The sequence below is a fragment of the Mytilus californianus genome, unplaced genomic scaffold, assembly GCF_021869535.1.
Source record: "Mytilus californianus isolate M0D057914Y unplaced genomic scaffold, xbMytCali1.0.p SCAF_1, whole genome shotgun sequence".
NCBI lineage: Eukaryota > Metazoa > Mollusca > Bivalvia > Mytilida > Mytilidae > Mytilus > Mytilus californianus.
In genome coordinates this window covers 45,833,142-45,851,194 of record NW_026262581.1, presented here as the reverse complement: position 1 = coordinate 45,851,194, position 18,053 = coordinate 45,833,142, and the positions used below count along the sequence as shown (strand labels likewise).

The 18,053-nt window shown below is 33.4% G+C and overlaps 1 protein-coding gene across 1 annotated transcript in view; it reads right to left on the bottom strand.

Moving 5' to 3' along the window:
• Nucleotides 1–18,053, bottom strand: part of LOC127704119 (uncharacterized) — a 165,186-nt gene that overhangs the window by 114,243 nt on the left and 32,890 nt on the right. The gene's annotated exons all lie outside the window — the stretch shown is intronic.

The following is an 18,053-nucleotide window of genomic DNA, read 5'->3' as shown; positions in this document are numbered from 1 at the left end:
ATAATAATTATATTCTAATTCGTCACCTCAAACGCATATAAAGTATTTAAAAAATAAAAACAAACACTTGTTACATAGGAATAGCTCGCCAGCATGTGCAGCTTACTGTTAAATTTTATTAAAACAAAATATTGAGTCCCGATGTCATGATATCGGCAACACCGCTGCGTAGTACACGACAGCCTACAAAATAGAAAAACAAAATCAGAAATCATATATACATATAAATCTTAATAATCAAACAAACAATGTCCTACTGATAGTATAAATATCTATCTATCTATGCGTGAAAACATTTCAAATATACAAGCATCTTAATCCGGGTGGGGGGGAGAGGGGTCTTAACCTAAACTAAGCTGCCTTACTGAACGGTATACGAGCTTCGAATGACCATATATCTTAAATCACTTAAACAAGACAACTATTCGCGCTTTAAAATCCCGTGCTATTTACATAACAAATATCATACTCAATATATTTACGCAACGCGACAAATATTGACCAATCCGAAATATCATATATTTAAAACACAAACCTGTTTATCCAATATAAACACCAATAGATGACCACTATGCGGACACACAATCACGTGTGATTGTTTACATAATAGAAAACACGTGTATGCTCAACTTTAATAAATACATTTATATTCTAATTCGTCACCTCAAACGCATACAAAGTATTTATAAAATAAAAACAAACACTTGTTACATAGGAATAGCTCGCCAGCATGTGCAGCTATTTTCGACAAAACAAAGAAAGGCGCAAATGTGTGTTTTTAAAATTCCTAAATTTTTAGTTACTGTCAGACGTTCACTAATGTTCTCTTTGACATATCCGTCCTTAGCCCGGTCTGATTTCCAGCGACCATGTTTTTTGAAGATTCGATCTTCCACATGCGCGTTTGCAGCAGCAGTGGCGCCTCCGGACCTCAAACTATGCAAACCAAAATACTTTTTGTCTAATCCAATAGATGTTAAAGTAGATAACAGAATTTCTCTTGCAGTAGTATAAGAAAGCTTCCCATTTCTTAATTTACAACCATTTACAGATTTACAAAAAGATAAAGGACGAAAAATCAAATCATTACTGTCTGACTTGATGTTTGCTAAATCTAAATATTTCATCAACATTTTAACGGGACATGTAATTTTGTCCGTTTTTGAAATGAGTACATCTCTACCCTCACGGTAAATATCAGTTTTACTACTCTCTATCAGTAAAAACTATGTACGAATCATGAAAAACAATATTATTTCTTGTCAGATTTGCTAATTCTGAATACCTCAAAAATCCAGCAAAACTTATAAGGCACATACATGCTATTCTAACATCTTTAAGATTAGATCTGTCGTTACCATAAAGCATAACAATTTGATACAAAATTTCTGGTGTTATAGGTTCTTTCTTAACCACAATGTATCCAACAGATCTCAAAGATCCTTCCTTCACAGAAATAACCAAATCCGATTTACACGGATTTTCAACTCCGGCTAATCTATGAGCCCAACTTATAACATAAAAAGCTTCATTTATGCTGCTAGTAGATTTACCAATATTAGTCAAATAAACTAAATACGATGCGACAGAAATAACTGAAGCAGGTAACGTGTTTGAAATATTAATAGATAAACACCACTTACAAAAAGCGTTGAAAACATATCTATACTGTCGTTGAGTGTTGGGTGCTCTAGATGACAAACAAAAGGAAGGTATCTGGTCTACAAGGAGCTGCATGGATGGAGATTGTGACTGACGAAAAGAACTAATATCAATCCATCTTTCGGTTTTGAAAACATCTGAAAAATGTGTTACCCAATAAAGGAAAATTAAACAAGTATTCATATAAATTATTATAATAAAATGCATATGACATTAAACAATCAACCGTGCCTACTACAATATCATACTACAACATATGATACTAGGGCCATGTCGCTAAAAATCCTTCATCTTTTACATTCTCAACTGAGTAATATGTACAACGTAAAATCTCATTCACCATGCCTCTGCAATACCGAAATTGATATCAGGACCATGTGAAAAATCACAGACTAGCGTCTAGTCTAACTGCGAGAACAGTTGATAAAAATTTTTCAGTTCCAAAGATACACTTCGGACTACTTCCTTTTGAATAGATTCTATTCGTTTCTTTAAATTCTAGCACATCTTTAACATAAGCTTTGTAAGTCAAGTTTTTATTAAAAATATATGACCAGAATGGCGCAGACATCCATCGTGGGACCATCAAAGACCCTTTAGCATTACAGTAAATCAGATGTTTAATTGTGCGTATAACTGAATAAATAGGGGGGACAAGCCAATTATTTTCTCCATGCCAATTTTGTGTAAATGCATCTACAGCTTCTGCGGTCGGATTCCAGAAAAGTGAGTTAAACCTTTTTGTCTTGTTATTCATCACGCTAGCAAACCTGTCAACAGTAAAAGGTCCCCATAAACTTTCTAAAAATTCAAAAAATTCATTTGAAATTTGCCAATCCTCATGATCACTCATTTTGCTAATGTAATCTGCCTTTGAATTCAATGTGCGGGGAATCCATTGTAATTCAATGAATATATTGTGCTCTTTACAAATACAAAATATAGAATAGGCAAGATTTTGTAAATCTTCCTTCATGCTTCCAGCTTGTACTATACGTGCACAGTTTTGGTTATCAGTAAACCATTTTAAACTTTTGCCCATAAATAGAGTACTAAACGACAATAGGGCCTGTTCGATTGCTCTCATCTCTCTCCAGGTGGAGCTTTTACATCTTTCTAATTCGTTCCACATTTTGTGAAAAATCTTATTTCTAATTCTACAGTATAAGCCCCACAGGCTACATTACTAGCATCTGAAAAAATTACTATCGAAGAAGGGCTGTACATAGCCAATTTCTTTTTATTCAAAGTAAGCACATTAGATTTCCAGAACTTAAGCTCATTCAAAATCTCAGCTGGATAAACTATTTGTAATAATTTATCCCAGCTCAATCTTTGCACGATGCACAAGTAACAAAACAATAACAATCGAATTTTGTCTCCAATATTTGACCATAGATCTCAAACATTTGGTAAACAAGTAAGGGCTAGAAGCTAGACCAAAAACTAAAACTTAAAAACAGTAATACTTGTTATTCCAGGAAAAACCAAGAAACGTTTGTTGCTGAGGACAAATGTCGTAATGATGATAACCAGACTTTAAATCGAACTTAAACAGATAAGAACCTCTTTTGAAAAATTGAATAGCTGTTTTCCAGTCTTCAAATTTAAATCTCTCTTTTTTGACGGATTTATTTAAAATTGAACGATCCAATATTAACCTCTTTTTTCCGGACTTATTGGTGGCTACTGATAAAGGATTAACAATATAAGGCGTAAAGGGAATTTCATATGCACATCCAGAATCAACTAATTCTAAAACGGCTTTATCCACAAATTCTGAGTTAGAAACAGCAGATTATTGTTTTTCATGTGCATACTAGGGGGAGGCACTAAAAATGGGATTACATAACCGTTTTTGATTGTATCTAAAACAAAATCACTAGCTCCAATTTTAACCCAAAAATCGTAATGTTTTGCAGCCTGCCTTTAACACCTTTAAAGTTATGACTAGCAGAAAAATCTAATTTTTCAAGAAATTGACCTTGTGACATAAATTCGTCAAGTTCGTCGTTATTGCATTCATAGCTAGAAGATAACAAACTTATATCTAGATACTTATCATTAACAGTAACTGTATCCTTGCTGTTTGGATGGCTGGTAACTGGGTGCAGAAGCTGTGGCTGACTTGAAGTTGAGTGCTCTAGTCTCGGCCTGGCGAATCTTTTTCTCGTCCTCATCATTTTCGGCGATATCGTTACTTTCATATTCTCTAACCGTAACCCATCCCCCAGTGGAGTTATCAGCGATCCTGATGAGTTTGTTCCTTTCTTTAAGTTTACCCACCAAATCACCAGTAATAGAAGAAAGGGGGAAGCAACAGATACAAGATCATTGTGGATTTTGTTAAGACCATCCATAATGTTCTCATTAAAACGAAACTGAATCCGATTCCCTTCTGATTTGAACTTAATATTAGCCTCATCTCTGTATTTCTTGGATAAATTGTCTTGTTCTGACAGAATGTCGGACTTTAAATCAACAAGTTTCTTATCCAAATAGTCTTTAAAAAGCCCAAAAGTGTCTACTAAGTCACGGTTTTATTGATTAGCTTGTGAATTGGAAGCGTTAAGACGTTCGGGCTGACCATGTAAGGGGTCCCTTAACAAATCTTCTTCATTCAGATCGAGTACTGGTTCGGACATATCTTAACCTAAACTAAGCTGCCTTACTGAACGGTATACGAGCTTCGAATGACCATATATCTTAAATCACTTAAACAAGACAACTATTCGCGCTTTAAAATCCCGTGCTATTTACATAACAAATATCATACTCAATATATTTACGCAACGCGACAAATATTGACCAATCCGAAATATCATATATTTAAAACACAAACCTGTTTATCCAATATAAACACCAATAGATGACCACTATGCGGACACACAATCACGTGTGATTGTTTACATAATAGAAAACACGTGTATGCTCAACTTTAATAAATACATTAATAATTTTAATATCTTTATTTAGAAAGAGTTACTCATTTGGGTTACACCAATTTTCAATAAGGCTCTCTTAATTCAATATTAATTACATTAAAAATTAAGCAAAACACATTCAATAATAATGATAAATAAAGATGCAATACAATTTAAATTCAATAAACAGTTATTATATGGCATTACAGTACAAATATCATGGTAATGTTAAAAGTAGATAGATTTGTAGTTAGGCTTAAATTCTAATACTGTGTTTGATTTTTTAATAGTATTAGGAAGAGCGTTCAAAACGTTTGGTCCACTATACGAGTATACCGTTGTCCGTCTGTGTTTCCGTTCACGTGTCGTATAACAATCAGAGAATGCTAATATCAAACAATAAAGGGACTAATAAAGGATACTAGTAGCTCATTTTCCATTTTAAATTTCTTTTGATATTACACATTTCACGGAGTTGCGAGATTTTAACAGTCAGATAAAATAAAAACTTCACATGCTGTACACAATTGATATTTGATAATGTAAGATACCTTTTGATTTAGAAAATTACCTGATTGTGCTCTTTTTTTCATGTCTTGCACTAGCTTTTGTATGCGTTGATCAAACTACTACACACTTTACGCTATTGATGGCATTTGTGATTGTATTAGGCTCTTTTTAATTTTGAAATTTTTGCTAGTGTGTCATTCCAGAGCTATTGGACTTTTAATAGCCATATTTAAAGCAATATGTATACGCTGTCACATATCGTAATGTAAGCTGTGGTATGATTGCCAATGAGACAACTATCCACCAAAGAACAAATCACTTAGATGTTAGCAATTATAGATCATCGTATGACCTTCAACAATGATAAAAACCCATACCGCATAGCAAGCTACAAAATGCATCGACATGACAAATGTAAAACAATTCAAACGAGAGAAACAACGATCTAATTTAAGTAAAAAACAATAAACAAAGAACATATATGACATACAGCAACAAGCGACTACTATACTGAATTAAAAGCTCCTGACTTGGGACAGGCACATACAGATGTGGAGGGGTTCAGCATGTATCGAGGGCGCCTCCCAATAACCTTGGACACTGCCATTTTCCAAGAAAACTCCAGATAAGATGTCTTCTAAATACTCTATTAATTCTAGCAATAATTTTAATACGCACAGCAAGGGTGTATCATGCGCTCTTTATTCAGCTGTGTATCTTATTTGCGATACCTTTACTTATTATTGGACTTCTTAATTATACATTAAACAAGTCACGATTTTTGTAAAATTGGGGCGAGATGAGCTACATATGATATATAAACAGCTCCATATTATACTGTTATCGTCGAAGGCAGTATGCTGAATTTCATTTTTGCTTATGTGCTTTGTCTATATGCCATTTTGTTTTTCTTTGTTGACATATTTGTTTGTTTTTATAGTGATTAAGATTATAACATAATTTTGACTGCTGTACCCCTATTTTTGACATTTTTACCTTTTATGTCTGTTTGTTTTGTTCACACATTGTTGTCAATATAATATAATTTTATGCAACTGTCATACAAGTGAGAGGTTTAGCTAGCTATAAAACCATGTTTAATCCACCATTTTCTACATAAGGAAATGCCTGTTCCAAGTCAGGAATATGACAGTTGTTTTCAATTCGTTTGATGTGTTTGAGCTTTTGATTTTGCCATTTGATAAGGAACTTTCGATTAGAATTTTCCTTGGAGTTTGGTATTTTTGATATTTTTATTTTTTATATGTCTTTGTGTTGTATATGACAAGTTATTACCGCAGTACGAATATGAAATAAATGTATTTCACAAGATTTCCTCCAACTTTTTAAACTCCGAAATATAATCACGTGCAGGTCCCAGATGGTGATAACAGATTGTTGATAGTTGTTGTCAAAATAAGTCACGACTATTTGTCGACTTGGGGCGAGATCAGCTAAGTATAGTCTATAGACAGGCTGTCTATTGCCAAACGCAATATGTTAAATTTTAAGGTTATATGTGTCTTTGGGTTACTGATAAATTGTGTTTCCACCACAATTTAATTCATAAAAAGGCCTTGCAAGCCCCACCATGATTACGCGGCTGACCCATGTACATTTTGAAAGCGTATTTTCTCTACGATCTATTTTTGGTAATCGACAAAAAAGCGTCTAGTTCAACATGGCTGACAGTCCAAGTTCAAATTTTAATAATCATGGGTCACACAAGGAGTAAACATTGACGATATATCGTATAGAATTTGTTTGTAGTTCAGATTATTTCATATAATTTAAGATTTGCTTATGACTTAAATTCAAAAAATCTCTTGAAAATCCCAATTCCTAATTTTCAAGACATTTTATAAATTAGCGTTTGCGTTTGAGTTCTACCTCAAACATTCAACATGTACCATAACAGCAAGAAAACGCAAAACAAAGAATAACACATCCGCATTATGATGACTGTGCAATAACTAAGATGAATTAAACTGAAGTTATTCCATATATCTTTGAAATTATATCAAGAGGCCAATCATGATTCCAGGATAACAGAAACAACATGACCAACAAGAAAAATGGCGAAAGAACAAACAACAATTATAACAACACATTACACAGAATACGAACGATTTAGTAACAAGAACCCTACCTAAAAACTGAGCATGGATTCAGGTGCTCCAGATGTTCATTGACGTGTAATCACATCTTCTTTTTTAACTTCTTGAAAATGGATGGACCCGAACAAAAGGCGGGTATTTGGATTGTGACAATAATATAGTCTGGCAACAAGCTACCTACGGACTCATCAGGGTTGTTTAAAGACTTATTTACTTGACACTCTCCCAACACCTGTCATAGGATTTTACTTCTCTATTCCGATCCAGGGTGGCTACGTATTCCTGTTGTACATTTAGCAAGCCAATTCAAAGCCACCAAAGCACCTGTGTTACTTCCGGGAGGGATACGTGAAAATATTTTGATACCCAAGTAAACCCTTGAGTACACATTGCATAAATTAACTATGCCCAAAATTATCATTAATTGATTGTTGCTTGCTCAACGTCCAGTGGCAATTATTTCATACGTATTTAGGACGAGAGACTAATCACAATAATAAATAGGTTCTGTATTGTTGGCCAACAGGGATGAAGGGCGGGAAATTGTGACTGAGGCAGAATTCGGTACACATCAAATCACACCTGTGAATACAAATTAATTCATTTTGGTTTGAGAAAACCGTCAATGCCATTTTGTACAAAAAAGTGTAAAATTCGAAAAATTGTCTTCAACAGCAGTATTTCGTGCTGAATATAATTTTTGAAACATTTGAAATAAGAAAATTATTGATAATGTGTCCATTGTTGTAATGTGTATGTGAATATCATTAAATATTCGATTATCAGTATGGTTTAACATTTCATATTTTGACTGGACATGCTTTGAAACAGAAAATCACGATCGATAAATAATTACTCAAATAGCAAGTCGTGTTTCAAATATAATTCATCTACGATAGTTGTACATGTATGCAAATACATGTATTGCATACATATTCAGGACGAGAACAAATAAACAATAAATATAGTTAGCAGGTCCTGCAAAGAAGATCGACTGGGTGATGAGTTGGACTTTTGGAAAGATACAGGAAAATAAAGGTACGTTGGATTAGAGCAACATTTTGCTCTGCGACATGCCACAATTGAACCACATTGAGAGTTGTTGCGATGATTCATTGAAATGCAGAGAACGTGGCACTCACCCCACACGACACATCGAATTTAAAGTTCCCATTCCTACCGGATGTGGCTACGTATTCATACATCCCGTATAGCCAAACAGACACCGAACTTCAGCAAGGGTTTACTGCGGGACGGAAGAAGTCCAGGAATTATCATATGTTTATACCCCAGTCAACAATTAGAGTGCAATAAACTTATTAGTTACCATTGTAATTATATTTCTAATTGCTGTCATATCTATTTGATTCATGTTAACATCGTCCTGTCTGGTATGAAAAAAGTTCTTAAGATTTCGGATCCATATGAAATATAGATACGCTTTCGGAGATTAACAAGAGTGAGCAAAAGAATTTATGTTGATATGTTTAGGTATATTACATCTATAAGTAAATTCTGCAAAGCACGCGAAAAAACGAAATCTGGATAAAATAGTAAATTAGTTATCTGTTACCGGAATGGAAACAGAGTTTACAGTTGCATGATAGACTTAGTGGTAAACTAAAGTCTTATGTGCTTTTTTAAAGTCTATTTGGTTCCTTAAATCCAAGTGTTGATGTTGGAAAAAATGTGCATGTAAGCACACACTCTTAAGATTTAGATGTTTAGATCTTGGAATATTCCTTGACACGACAGAGCTTGTCACTAAATTGGATAGTTGCACATTCTCCTGAATTGTTCTTCATTTAAAAAAGTAAATAATAAACTATTAGTGTGTGCTAGTAAACATTGAGTTAATTTTGATTGTCACATCCATTTTTTTTTTATTTTTTTTTTCTTAAAATACAGCATTTTCATGATGATATAAGATATTTAAAAGGCTCGTTTATAGAGATAATAAATTTGATGGCGTGACATATGACAAAACGTAAACAGATATTCAGGTGCGGACTTTTTTTTTTTTTTTTTGGTTTTTGATTTTTGGTGTTTTAACGCCACTTTTAAGCACCGCTTTTGGGCTATTTCGTGTTGGGCAGTTTTTTTTTTTTTTGGTGGAGGAAGCCGGAGTGCCCGAAGAAAACCACCGATCTTCGATAGGAAAACTGACAATCCTAGTCAATTAAGATTGGAGTCGAGTGCACCCGCACGAGCGGGGTTCGAACTCACAACCTCAGTGTTGACTAGCTAGTGATTACAGTAGTGACTACTTAGACCACTCAGCCACCGACGCGCCTTTTTTTTTTTTTTTTTTTGTAAAGGAGGTTTTTTTTATCTTTTCTGTTTTTCCTGCAAAAAATTGGGGTGCCAAGACTAATTATCATTTTAACGCCTCTTTAAAAAAAAAACCTTGACATGCTTTCAACACATTTCCAACAAACACATAAAATCGCTTATTCTCTAATTTTATTTATCTTAATGATCTTTTTTTTAAATGGCAATGTCGCGTACAGTGCAAATGTCGCTATGAGTTTCTTGTATTAAACATCGTATGTATCCAAATACGATTTATAATACTAGGTCTTACACAATAGTGCACAAAACACAACATAGAAAACAAAAGACTGAGCAACACGAACCCCACCAAAACCTGGGGTGATCTCAGGCGCTCCGGAAGGGTAAGCATATCCCGCTCCTCATGTGGCACCCGTCATGTTGCTCATGTTAGTACAAACCCGGTAATAAGTCTAATTAGGTAGGTCACATTCGGGAAAAGGGGACGGGATAACATAACATGCTGTTAAAATTTCCATCACCAAATATCAACACCTGCCCTGCCCGACTTTCTTTCATAATAAACCGTACTTGAAAATGAAAGCTATTGAGGATAATTATGATCACCATTTACAATATATACAACAGTCATTAATTTGTATATGTATGTTTGCAGAAATTAAATACATATATATCATACTAAAACATAAACGGTTCCAGTTTTACGACTACCTTTTTTAAACACCCTTAATATACATTCTAAACTAATCTTCCATCCCCTGACAGCTGAAAAAATCCTATGATGTAGTATTCTATAAACATGTGTCACTAGAACGAAGCAATTTTCCGGAAAGATGTTGATCACCCCTTAAATAATATTGTTCGAAAAATCAAAGCTTTTCTGTATACATAAAATGTACAAGAACAATTATGATCTCTTGGACATTTATAGAACAAACGCGTATATTTTGTATTATTTCTGATTAAACAAGGATACCTTATCGCCTCGTGAAATGATAATTTTTGTGAATTGAATGTTAAAGCAAATTCCAGTATAAAAGACAGATTTTTCATCCTTGATTACAATGTCCATTAATGTACCATCTGGCTTCAATCTATGTATGCCTTCCCTCTGAGAAGCAACATAAACGTAACCATTGTTGTCAACTGCTAACTTCCACAGATTATCGTTATCTTGTGTGGAGTATGTATAAACTTCTGTACATCGCCTCTTATACAACTCAGGACTTTTCTGTCGGTGTAATAGATGTTTCCAGATTTATCCAAAGTCATAAACCAAGGTGCCACTTTCTCATTTTTTGGTTTTATTGACCACATATATCTTCCCTCAAGATCCAGAATGTTAATGTTCCCTTTGCTCCCAACAGATATGTTTTTATTTGAAGCAGCAACTCCTCCCTGTCCACTTTCCTTTACCGACACGGTTCTAGAAATTGTCTTCTTATCAAAGTCAACAAACTGCAAGACATCTTCTTTACGAGATGTCAGAACACCTAAGTTTTTTCCTGGGATTTAAGCAATATCCCAAGGTCGATGTTTGGTATCGATTCGGTACTCGTAATTATCATTCTTGTCATATACTAATATTCTATTATTTTCATTGTTGTCAACTAAGATGACTTCGTCCATCTTATTTACTGCTATTCCGTAAGTATGTGCGAGTTTCGTGTCTAAATCCCGTTTATAAACAAAGTACGACAAATTCTTAGGTTGTCCAATTGGCATTTGGGATTGACGCTTTTTCTTTTTGTACAAATTTTACGGCAGCAGGTAGTTCGCTTAGTTCTATTGACCCGATAGATTTTATAGATTCCTGTATCCTCTCCGGATTCAGTCGTATTGTAAATCTGGTTGACTTTTCTGTGATACTAGTTACTCTTTTCTCCAGATCAGTCAGATCTTGTTTGTACACATGTGCAGCAAAAAATGCCTGCTTTTCAGAACCATGTTTGTCCACTAGATCAAAAATATCTTTTTTGTCTTTTGTTCTGTTTTCGATATCTTCCATTGCATTTATTGTTTTCTTTGAATTTTGTATTATTTTGTCTTTTTTCAGATCGAGATCATGCAGTAGTGACTTTTCTAGCGATTCAATATGATTGATTGCTTCTTCCTTTATTATCCTTACAGCTATCTTGACTGAATTTGCTTCCCTTACGATATTTTCAATAAAACCCGTTTCGTTTTTAGCAATGACGTGTGCTGTTTCTAATACATGGTCTACAAGTTCCGTGGCATCTATAAATGACTGGGACTGTTTGGCACCTTTAGATGCTATATCCACAGACATCACCTTCTGACAAGAGCGATGGGTTTCTGCTAGACATTCTTTGCAAGATAAAATATCATGATCGACACAAAAATATTTGAATGGCAAGTTATCGTGTTTGAAACAGCATTGGTCTGCGATATTTGAATGCATAGGCATTCTATTGATATCGATGAGTTCATGATTTCGCGACATTTTCATGGCACGATGGTTGTCTGTGCAGTCGGAACAAAAAGACTCTTCACAAATAACACACCAATGAGTTAATACGTGATTTTTGTCACGAGTTTTGCATGGTTCACACTTAACTTTCTCCATTTTCTAAAAAAAAACAGAAAATAAATCGTATTTCTTCATTGTAACAATTGTCTTGAATTAGTATAAAACAACGATACCAGGCTTATAATTTTGAAAGACTCAACAGTGAAGCTCGAATAAAAAAAAAATTAAAGGCCAATTAAAGTACGAACGGTTTCCAAATATGTCGATACCTGAATTTTGGCATTGCAAAAGGTCATGTTTCTCTCTGACTGTTAATGACGTCTTTACGCTAAATCTATTAGATGTTGGATGTGAACTGATGGATTAATACTGGTTCTCTGTAACTATTTAAACTTTTATATAGGGAGTGTGGCACGCATGGTCATGGATTTTCTTCAAACTTCACACACTTACTAGTCTTGATGAAACAAACAAAAAATGGCAAAATTTTGGTTGCTAAGCATATCGTTTGCCATAGCAACCGATGACCAGTGTTACCTTTTCTGGATATCTATGATTTGAAGCTGAAAATGGCTATTTTCAACATAATTTTTCATAATAAATGATAAAAAGAAAGAATATTTTTTTATGATTTTATTAAATATGTGCATTTTATTAATGTAATTTAATAACTGATATTTTCATATTCATTTTCAATCATAATCACATATACCCCCCTTTTTATGTGGTTTGCATTAGGTAAAAAATACCCTTTTGAGGTCATTTTTGAATGCTCACCATAATTTTTTGCGGACACCTGAGTTAAAGTCAACCATCAATTCATAAATACCATAGTCTTATCTTATCAATGATGCGAAAAAGTAATGGGGAAGTATGTCTCATTTTTTTGTTACCATGGATACAAAATGCTTAGTTTTCATTTTTTTAGAAAAAAAAATTTTTGAAAATTTTTGAAAAAAAATGTTTTTAAACCTAATTCTGCAGTCAGAAAGAAATAAACAAATATACAATTTGTAGAAATGATTGTAATCATCAAAATTTGAAACATATTGATACATAACGGTATTATAGTTTTAACTGTGTTGCTATGGAAACAATTTCATGATGATACACAAGTTTAAAACAATTTTGAAAAAGTTTCAGTTAGTTTCTTAAATGTGCACAAAAGTAGGAAAACGAAAACACTTATTAAGTTTCACTGTATACACACATGTGTATATATAAATAATTTTTCTGGTATAGTATATCGATAATGGTGTTACCACTCGAATGAAACAAATTCAATTTCTCTAATCTGGATAAAAGTGCTGATTATGAAGAAATTTCAGTCTGTTTTTATGATCATGAAAAATGTACAAGAAAAACAATGACTAAATCTAGAAAAAACAAATAAAATCATTTAAAAAATTATATATTCAATTATGCAATATTTGCCATTGAATGTGTTGCCATGGAAACAAGCAGTCCATTTGCAAAAATACTGATAAGTGCTAATTTTTACAAATTCGTTTAATGAACTTCGATACATATAGCAAAGAGTGTATAAAATTTTGTAAAAAAGAAATGATCGATTAGTTTTGGTTTGCTTTATGTCCAGTGTCAAACATCTCATGCATATTTCAGAAGAGAACAAAACCAATAAATTTAATAGGAACATTGTAGGTCCTGTGCTAGTCTACTGACAAAAAATTAATTTAAGTCAATAATTTGAAACAATTCAACACAATAAAAAATAGAACCAAAAGAGTCAGACGTTGATCCTCTAAATAAATGATAATTGACCATCTAATCTTTCTGTAAAGGAAAAAATACCTTTATTATATATGAGCTGTTTATTTTTCTTATTCTTTCTTAAACTCAATGTTGAAATGGCAAAGCATGGATACATGTAGCTATACGTTTTGAATAGTATTGTATTATTGGATGATGAGTATCTACATGAAGATCATTTTTATAAAAGTTATAAAAAATTTAAAAAATACGGTCGGCCGTCGACCCGATGGTCCCTGCTATTCATCCGACACATTTCTTGTTTGACATTCTGGCCGGGGAGGAATTTTCGAGATTTTCCAAAAAGTTCCGTTTCCCTGAGAGGACCCACGGAAAATCGGTCAGCGGGTGACTGCTGGTCTTACAACGAGCAGCAGGGGGAAAATATACCATCTAGACAATTGTCATATCAGGGGTACCACTGACTGCCTTAAGAGATGCCCGCTACATTCATGCTTCAGTGATTCCATATGTAATCAACCAAATGTTTCCAATGAAAGGAGGGGGCGGGCCCTCATGGCCCCCTGGATCCGCCTTTGGTAGCACTATATTTACATTAGTAAAAGGCATTGGATTATTGAAATTTGAGAAAATAACAGTAATTTTAATGGATTTTTAGCAGCAAATTAAAAAATATTGACAATATGATAACTCTTTACACAGGGTAACTTTAAAAGAATTATATGCATGTACATATACTTTGATTTCCACTGAAAGCCCATTACAGAAAGATGTTTCTCAAAATTAGTATATAATTGTCTTTCTTTAAACAAAAAAATTTAGATTTTACTTTGAAGCAGAAGTCTATGTTTATAACATATTATACATGTGACTTTTTGTCTGTGACTTTCTGTCCTATATTCTGACCGTTATCATGATCAGGAAAAATGACTTTATACCTATTTAAATGCAATAGGCTTTGCATCAAATTTATAGAAACACTTAGATTGAACAATTAATTTTATCAAATAAGAAAATATAAAATGCTTTACAAAATTTCGGGAACATTTAAAACTAAGACAAGGCTCTGGTAACCCTCAAGTTAAGTCCGCGAATATGTTTACTTATATTTTATGAAAATATTTTAAACTACAAAGATATCGTGCATGCAGGGGCTCGGGCATACCTCAAGTAGTACGTGGAAATAACTATTTACTGTTAGAAAATATTAAAAAACAAACTATATTGGATTTATTAACTTACATGTATGTATGGCCTACTTCAAACACACCTTTTGAGTTACTTTATATTTGTGATCAAACGTGTCAAATTATAACCGGTAATATACAACATAATTTACAACACAGTCAAATACAATATACTACTCAATACCATAAAAAGTTTAAATAATTCGGTGCTCGTCATAGTACCCTAAACTGTTTTTCCCAGTTTTTTACCATTCAATCTTAATTCTATTTTTTTTTATAAATTTAAAGAAAATCCAATAATATATAAAGTATTAGGTAGTACAACGACCAGGACACAGTCAACGTTGGTCAGGTCAAGTTTGTTTTACCAAAAACATATTTTTCCTTTTTTTTTTTAATAATATAAAATAACACAGAAATTTTCATCGGTCAGGTCAGGTTATTGTCAACGTTAGAAAGGTCACGTTATCTGAATATTATATATTTTTTTCTATATTTTTTTATTAATTTAAATATTAAATGCTTAAACTTTATTATATTTCAAATTTAACATAAACCCTTTAAGAAATAAAAAAGTTATTAGCATTTTCATTTGGTCCTGGCATTGTCAGCGTTGGTCAGGTCACGTTTAATGAAGATTTAAAAAAGTTTTCTATATTTTTTTTTCTTATATTTATGTATTGAATGGTCTTAATTTATAACAATTCAAATTTGACATAAATCCTTTGAGAAATAAAAAAGTTATTAGCGTTTTTGTTTTGGTCCAGTCATTAGTGTAACCTATCAAAGGAAGATAATTCGTATTGTGAGGAAAATTGCACAATGATCATTTTTTAGAAATTAATTTCGCATGTCTCTAGGTAGATTCCCCATAACTTTTTTTGAATTTTGACTAAAACAAGAATGAAATTAATTGTTTTTGTGTTTCTTTTTAATAGATGTAGCCGCATAATTTCACAACACTACACCAAATATTGTATTTTTCTAAAAAATCCCTACTTTCTCTGCTGTTACCATGGTAACCAACCAATATATATATCGGTTAACATTATTTTTCTGACTAGTCTAATAGGATCTACATATCAGCCAATTTTCAGAAAGATCTGTGACTATGTGTGCCGAAAAAGTTTAAGTGGTTACAGAGAATGAGTATTAAGTCTTAAATACATGATTTTTATTAGTTGTTATTGGCTTTAAACTAGCTGCTAGTTACTGCGAGAACTATCAGAATGGTACTTAGTGTTTTTTTATAAATACCCTGCCACGTCCGGTCTGTTTTTTTTTTGTTACTTGTTTTTCTGCTTTGTATCGATCTGATGAGTTAAGCCCTTTTCAATGGCTTTTGATAGTTTGTTCATATGTTGTGCTGTTACACTACTGTCCAAGGTTAGGGTAAGGGGTATGCGTCCGCATAACATTAACATTTTTAACCCCGACACATTCTGTATGTCCCAAGTCAGGAGCCTATTATTCAGTGTTTGTCGTTTTTTGCTGTATATCATATTTGTTTTCGTTCATTGTTTTGAACCTAAATCAAGCCGTTAGTTTTTATCGTTTGAATTGTTTTAAACTTGTCTTTTCGATGCCTTTTATAGCTGACTATTTGTAAAGGGTTTTGTTCATTGTTGAAAGCCGCACGGTGACCTGCAGTTGTTAAATTCTATGTCATTTGGTCTCAGCTGGTGGAGAGATGTCTTATTGAAAATCGTAAAACATCTTCCTATTTTTATGTGAAGTTTAAGAGCATTGAGGGCCAAAAATACAGAAGAAACTTTCTTGAAATTCACTTAAAAAAAGCCCGGATCTGAGTCTAAAATCCCAAATTAATACGAAATATCTCCTTCTGGGAAGTATACATGTATTAATACTGGTTCGCTATAGTGCAGATTACTAGTGATCAGTGAATAGTTACCTACGTGTTACTTTAATTTATAAAAATTTCCAGCTTTATAATCGAGTTTGATTACAAATATGTTGGAAGGCAAATGATATTTTTTAATTTCTATTATATATAGTGTTGATTGCATTGGTTCTTGTCTGTAATTCTGTTGGAGCAGGGTTTTTTGTGTGTAAGGACTAAACCTATTTTTTAATAAAGTTCGTATATTGGCACCAGTGTAAAAGAGGGACGAAAGATACCAGAGGGACAGTCAAACTCATAGATCGAAAACAAACTGACAAAGCCATGGCTAAAAAATAAAAAGACAAACAGACAAATAATAGTACACAAGACACAACATAGAAAACTAAAGACTAAGCAACACGAACCCCACCAAAAACTGGGGGTGATCTCAGGTGCTCCGGAAGGGTAAGCAGATCCTGCTCCACATGTGGCACCCGTCGTGTTGCTTATGTTATTACAAATCCGGTAAATAGTGTAATTCGGTAGGTCACATTCGTGAAAAGGGAAGGGTATTGTAGTTACGACATAAGGAACATATCCGATATCATCTGTGAAACGGTTATTCCATAACGGTCAACCAACTCGTGATGGCGTCCGTAAAATTTACGAAGGGATGATTTTAACTTCACCATTTGGAACTCTTGGTTTAATAGCTTCCTTGTGAGCAGCAATCCTCTATCAAGGAAATCATGATAGGAAATACAAGCCCGGAAATATCGTATCAATTGGGAGATAAATACTCCGTATGCAGGCGCTGCTGGAATGTTGCTACACAGAAATGGAAAGTTCACAATTGGGAAGCTGAAATCATCTCTTTTGTCGTAAAGTTTTGTTTTCAACCGACCCTCATTGTCAATGTCTAGATGTAAGTCAAGATATGAGGCAGACTTAATTGTATCTGTAGTATCCTTATCTCTAGTTCGATGGGATAGATTCGTTCAACATAGTCACCAAATTTTGTATTATTTAGTGAGAGAACATCATCTATATAGCGGAACGTAAAGTTAAAGGATATTGGTAACTTCTTATCTTTCTTCCTAAGAAGTTCCTGTATGAAGTCAGCCTCATAATAATAAAGAAACAAGTCGGCAAGAAGAGGGGCACAATTGGTTCCAATTGGAATTCCGACAGTCTGTTGAAAAACACGTCCTACAAACGTAACAAATATGTTGTCAATCAAGAAATCAAGCATCTTGATAATGTCAGTTTCAGAGAATTTTTTGTTTGAATCAGAGT